The following is a 6,918-nucleotide window of genomic DNA, read 5'->3' on the forward strand; positions in this document are numbered from 1 at the left end:
AAAGTTTTTTGAGAAGGTTGAAGTTTTTGGAGTACGTTTAAATTTTAGGAGCAGATCTCATTCCCAAGTAACTGTATGCTGTCCCTGGACTAAACTTGCAAGGATGATGCATCTAAGGATGTATTCTACCAGACTTGCTACAGATGCTGGATCTAACCTATATTTTCTAGTTGACTAAACAGATTTAGTTTTTGGAGCAGGTAAGTAACTTTTAAGCCATATGGGGTTTTAATTTGCATGGAAGATGTATCGACGCACTACCTGACTTGCTTCGGATGCTGGATCTGACCAACATTTTCCAATGATTAAACAGGTTAAAGTTGTCAGAGAAGATCTATTCCGAAGTAGCCATCAAGCCATTTGGTGATGAAACTTGCATTGATGATGCATCTATGGACGCACATTACCATACATGCTTTGGATGCTGGATTTGACTTGGATTTTCCTTATGAGTGATCATTTCAAAATGTTTTATGTCACCTGAGTCTCTCGGGTGTCCTTTTACTATCTGTTTTTGTCCATCATCATACGTCATCCGTCGTGTGTTAACATTTGAACATTTTTAGCTTCCTTTTGAACATTTTCAGCTTCTTTTTTGAAACAGCTGAATCAATTTAAACCAATTTTGGCATATGGCAGTTATGGTTGAAGCGGAACAAAAATTTTGAATTTCATGGTCCCTGCCCTCTGGGGCCTGAGGGATGGGGCTAAAACCATCAAAAGTTAATGCAATCTTTAAAAACAACCTTCTTTACTCCTGGACATCAAGTAGTTAAACTGTTGGTATGATTGTAATAAACATAAAGCACTCTACAAAAGATTTGAAATTCATGGCCCCTGGGTTAGGGGTTCTGGTGGGGTGAGGCTCTTTTGATCATATAGTAAAATGCATACATTCTTTAAAAATCTTCTTCTCTCCCTCCGTATATTAACATACAAACAAATAGGGCTGGGATGATACAAGTTTTTCTATATCGATACATATCACAATATTTGAGCCACGATACAATATGTATCATGATATGTTGAATTGGTTTCAAAAATTTTTTTTGTATTGAAATGAACGAAACATTTCTTCACAAATTAGAATAATTTATTCAAAGAAGTTGTATATCTGTTGTAAAACAAAATCATTTTACACAAGTGATATTAATTACTGTGTATTTCATATTTGTATTTATATTTAGCATATTTATTTTATATATTTAATCCAAAATGTTAAGTAAACAAAGAAAAACAAGGCAGAATTTTTTTGACCATATTTAAATATTTCCTCATACGTATCGATATGCGTATCATCCTCACATTGAATCAATATCTCGATATATCATCCCAGCCCTACAAACAAAGTGCATAGTTATGATGAGGAAGGGTGCCTCTTCCAAAATTCATGGCCTCTGGGTCAAGGGTTCTGGGGTTAGGACAGGGCTCTGTTGATCACATAGTAAAAATACATAAATTATTTAAATATGTTCTTCTCTGCTTCTGGGTATTAAGCAAACAAACTAAGTGCATGATTATGATGAACAAAGGTGCCTCTTCCGAAATTGTGCAATTCATAATCCCTGGGTAAGGAATTCTGGTGTAAAGGCAGTGGAAAAATTCATATAGTCTTTAAAAATCTTCTACTGTGTCACTTGGAATTAAGCAAACAACCTTAGTGCATGGTTATGATGAGCAAGGATATCTCTTACAAAATTGAGAAATTCATGGCCCATAGGTCAGGGGTTCTGGTGTAGTGTACCAAAAATCTTTATTATTCCTCCTAGGTACTGTAAGTTGTTTTAATTCCACTGTGTTAAAATTTCATGATTTTTCAAAAAGTACCAATCGCGATGGTTTTAATTTCACGCTGCAAGAAGTTTATTTAAATTTTGTATAAGCATTTAAACGTTTTTAATAACTAATGATAGCATTCACTATGGGTTAAATTTCACGGAAAAATGATAAATTGTGAACATAGTGAAATTAAAACCATCGTGATTATTTGCCAACCTACAGTATTAAGCAAACAAAATTAGTGCTTGACTATGATGAGCAAGAATAGTTTTTTTTACAAAAATGTGAAATTCATGGCCACTGGGTCAGGGGTTCTGCTGTTTGGGTGGGGTTCTATTGCTTGTGCAGTGAAAATGAAGTGAAAATGATAGTCTTTGAAAATCTTCTCTCCTCTTCCACAATTGAGAAACTCATGACCCATGGGTCAGGAATTCTGTTGTTAGGGCATGGCTCTGTTGATCACATAGTAAAAATGCATAAATTCTTTTTAAAAAAAACCACTCTGCCTCTAGCTATTTAGTAGACAAACTACTTGCATGTTTATAATGTGCAAGGATGCCTCTTCCAAGATTATGAAATTCATGGCCTCTTGGTTAGATGTTCTGGTGGTGGGACGGGCTCTTTTGATATCAATTCTATAGTGTATTAGCACTGACAAGTACAGGCAAGTAAATAGATCTGCTTATTATGATTTGTCATGGTGTACGAAACTAATTATTATGCTGATCCTTGATCATCATATTTCTCAATTTTGGGCAAAATATCTTCATCCATCAGGTTTTGTTTTATTATATACTTCTTCGGATCTTTACAGTGTTGCATTATACTCAGTTGACCGTTAAGGCCCTTTGGAATGTTGTATCTAAGAATGTGGTTTACCAAAATATTTATTTGGATTGAGACTTTGCCTTTCTGAGAGATGACATTTGTTGAGGTGAGCTAGATTGTAATCTTTGATTAGCTATGTTTATATACTTTTGGGATTTTTACACAGGAATGGACCTTAGTTTTAAAAATATTTTCTTTCGATCTTTACAATACCTTCCAGCTTTTTAATTCTACAGTTTGTATCTGAATCCCCTGAAAATATAACTGAAGTCCCCCTGATGATTAATGTGTGTTAGTGGAAGGTAAGAAGTATATTGAGTTATGTAGCTGTTGTGTACTTGTTTCATTTAAATGTTGGGTATATTTTTAGTATAAACTTTCACTTTGCAAATAGAAATATTAGGCCAAACAAAAAAATATGTGTGGTTCCGGTTACACCTCCAAAAAAATTAGGGTAGGTAGGTAGGGATTTTTTTTTTTTTTTTTTTTTTTTTTTTTTTTTTTTTTTTTTTTTTTTAATAAAATGATTTTCCTAATTTTTCTAAATAATACCTATCACTGTTTTGCAAGTGGCATTTAGATGTGGCGTTATAATATACTAGTCAACATTGGTAGGGGACACCTTCATGCTAGATTGCTTTGGATTTGACACTATTAAAAACTTGCTTGTTGAAATGATGTTTAAGCAAGGAGGCCACCATTGGTGAAACTAAAACTAATACCGGAGCCCATGATGGAAATCGGGGAAAATTCTTGAATAAATATGAAAATTGCCGGAAAAAAGTTTAGGGTCGGGGGTATAAAATAGGGACGGTCGGGTAACCGGAACCACACATATTTTTTTATTTGGCCTTAACAAAGTAGTAATGTCTTGAAATCCAGAATATTGCAATGCATAAATACAGTGTGACCTTAGTATATTATGAATATATGTTGTGTATGTATATATTTATACAATTATTGTATTTTTTCATCAACTGCATTTCATTCCCAGGAAATAACAGTTCTTGGTCTTTATATTTGATTTTTGTGAAATGCTATTATACAGTGTTATACATGTATGTAAAAGAATGCCAAATCTATTCAACTGCTCCTATACTGGGATGGTGTATTTTTGGCTGTAATTTGACATAAGGATACATTTTACTCTTCATAAAACATACCCAAATACTTTTGAGTAAAAAAAAGTAAAACACTCTAGTTATTGACTCCCCTACATTTCAAAGACATGCATCAGTCAAGATGGATGATTGCAATGGAAGAGATATACATGTGTATTGTGTAAAATATACATGTCAATTTTAAGTTTAATGTTTAGAAGTTATAGCTGATATCAATCACAGAGAGGAATGGTCACAATATCACAGTCATCACTGCCAAAAAAAAAGCATGTATCAAGAATATATATATGAATTAAATGTGAAATGTACCATTCATGTCAACTTATACATGTTAAGCTGCAAAGTTTTGTATGTTTCAGAGGAGATTAAAAAAAGAATACAACTTTAAAATTGTTTTTTGTGATTTAGATTCTGTGAGACATATCATCTCTTGTTTAACAAATCACCATAGTTAATTCTTTCTGAATTTACTTTGTGCGGGGTAGCTTACTCTTTGAGGCCAGTTGGTGCATGAAGACACTGTAAACGTACATTTGATTTAGCAGTAACTTATTTTAGCCCCTTGCACACTGCTTTTTGCCCACTGATTCAAGTACAGGCTAATTAAGGATATCTAGTTTGTTCTGTATGCCAGGGCATTAATGACAGTTGAAAAAATAGGATAATTTGCATCATGGGCTTTGTCCATTATGCATAAATTATCCTATGTTTCCAACTGTCTTTAATGTCCCAGGTATACCCAGCAAAATAGACAGTGATGCCTTATATTAACATTTATATGTGAAATAAAAATGTAAATATAAATTAACAAGAGGCCCAAGAGCTATAATAGTTATTTGAGTATAAATACAACACTGTAAAGGATCCACAGAAGTACACTAGATCTTTTTACTTGCTTGTTTCTGCCCCCCCCCCCCCCCCCCCCATTTGTGTCTATTGTAAACTAAACAAAACAACCGGACTTGAGCACCATTGGTAAACCCATCTCATCCCCTCTCACACTGGCCTCTCTTGGTCTATGAAGAACATTTAATGTACCAAGATAAGTTATTTTTTTTGTCTCATTTCTATTTATCTGTAATTAACAAGTCTACCTGGCCATTAAGAACTGTGAAAGTACTTTTTGTATTATATGATATAAAAAAAATCTTGTATAAATCTCTTATTAAATTAGCCTTTCAATTACATTATTTACAGTGATTTATTATCATTGGTGAATAGCAAAGAGGAATAACTTTTCTCAGCAGAATACAATATTAATAGAACCCTGCCCAGCACTAGAACACTTGACCAAGTGGTCGAATTGACCCCTGACCCTTGAGCCACAAATTTCAAATTTTGGAAGATGCACCCTTGCTCATCATACTATACACTTTGTTTGCTTTATACCCAGGAGCAGAGGAGAAAATTTTCAAAGAATTAAATGCATTTTCACTATATTGTTAATGAAGACCCACCCTAACATCAGAACCCCTGACAAAAGGGCCATGAAATTCACACTTTCGAAAGAGGCATCCTTGTGCATCAGAGAAACAGTGCCTATTCACTATATAATCAATAGAGCCCTGCTTTAACACCAGGGGCCATGAAATTCACAATTTTGGAAGAGGCACCCTTGCTTGTCATAACCATGCACTCAGTTTAGCTGCTTAATATCCGGGAGCAAAGGAGATTTTCAAAGAATTATGGATTTTCACTAAATAATCAAAAGAGCCCCACCCTAATACCAGAATCCCTGGCCATGAAATTCACAATTTTGGAAGAGGCACCTTTGCTCATCATAATTATGTATTTACTTTGTTTGCTTAATACTCAAGAGCAGAAAAGAACATTTTAAAAGAAAAAATGCATTTTCACTATATAATCAAGAGGCTTTCCACCAGATACCCTGACCCAGCGGCCATGAAATTCACAATTTTGGAAGAGGGACCCTTGCTTATCATAACCATGCACTTAGTTTATCTTCTAAATATACAGGAGCAAGAAGAAAATATTCAAAGAATTTATGCATTTTCACTATATAACCAATAAAGCCCCACCCCAACACTGAAACCCTGACCCAGGGCCATGAGATTCGTAACTATGCCTGTAGTTTATCTGCTAAATATACAGGGTGGAGAAGAATTTTAAAAGAATTTATGCATTTTCACTATATAATCAATAGAGCCCCGACCTAACACTTAAACTCCTGACCCAGGGGCCATGAAATTTACAATTTTGGAAGAGGCACCCTTGCTCATCATAACTATGCACTACATTTGTTTGCTAATATCCAGGAGCAGAGAGGATTTTCAAAGATTAATGCATTTTCACAATATAATCAAATACAGCCCCTACCAGAACCTCTGTCCCTGGGACCACAAATTTCACAATTTCGGAAGAGACACCCTTGCTTAGCATAACTATGCATGTACTTTATCTGCTAAATATACAGGGGAGAGGCAAAGATTTCTAAAAAATATACATTTTCATTATATTATCTAAGAGCCCTACCCTAAGTCCAGAACCCCTGACCCTGGGATCATGAATTTCACAATTTTGGTAGAGGGCTCAATGCTTATCGTATTACAATGATGACAACAGTTCAACTGCTTGGTGTCCAGAAGAAAATAAGATTTTTAAAGATGGCACTGATTTTGATGGTTTTAGCCCCACCCCTCAGGCCCCAGGGGGACGGGGACCATGAAATTCACAATTTCTGTTCCCCTTCACTCATATATGCTGTGCCAAAATTGGTTGGAATTTGTTCAGCGGTTCCAGAGAAGCTGGAAATGTTCAAATGTTAACGGACGACGCACATAACACGACGACGGACGAAAACAGCAATAGTTCACCTGAGCGGGACACTCCTGAGTGACTAAGGTGACCTAAAAATGCTGTCTTACTCAATGAAATAAACCAAGCCGCATTCCAAGTTAATTTTGCTTATTTCCCGAACGGCTACTCGCCAAAAACATCTAATTATCACACTCAATTAAGGGGCCCTCTAAGGGGTACAGGTAGACTTACCTATATGAATAAACTACTTGAATTTAAGGGTATTTAAACAATTTTTTTTCTTTTCAATATATCCTATTAAATGAGTTAAATATAACTTTTATGCTGTTTAATTTTTGTTTCTATTTAAGGGGTACAGGTAAAGTTTACCTGTATTTAATTAAGCTGTGAAATCAGCAAAAGCAGTAGCTTG

The sequence above is a fragment of the Saccostrea echinata genome, unplaced genomic scaffold, assembly GCF_033153115.1.
Source record: "Saccostrea echinata isolate AGI-Se365-2 ecotype Australia unplaced genomic scaffold, CSIRO_AGI_Sech_v1 ptg000002l, whole genome shotgun sequence".
NCBI classification, from domain to species: domain Eukaryota; kingdom Metazoa; phylum Mollusca; class Bivalvia; order Ostreida; family Ostreidae; genus Saccostrea; species Saccostrea echinata.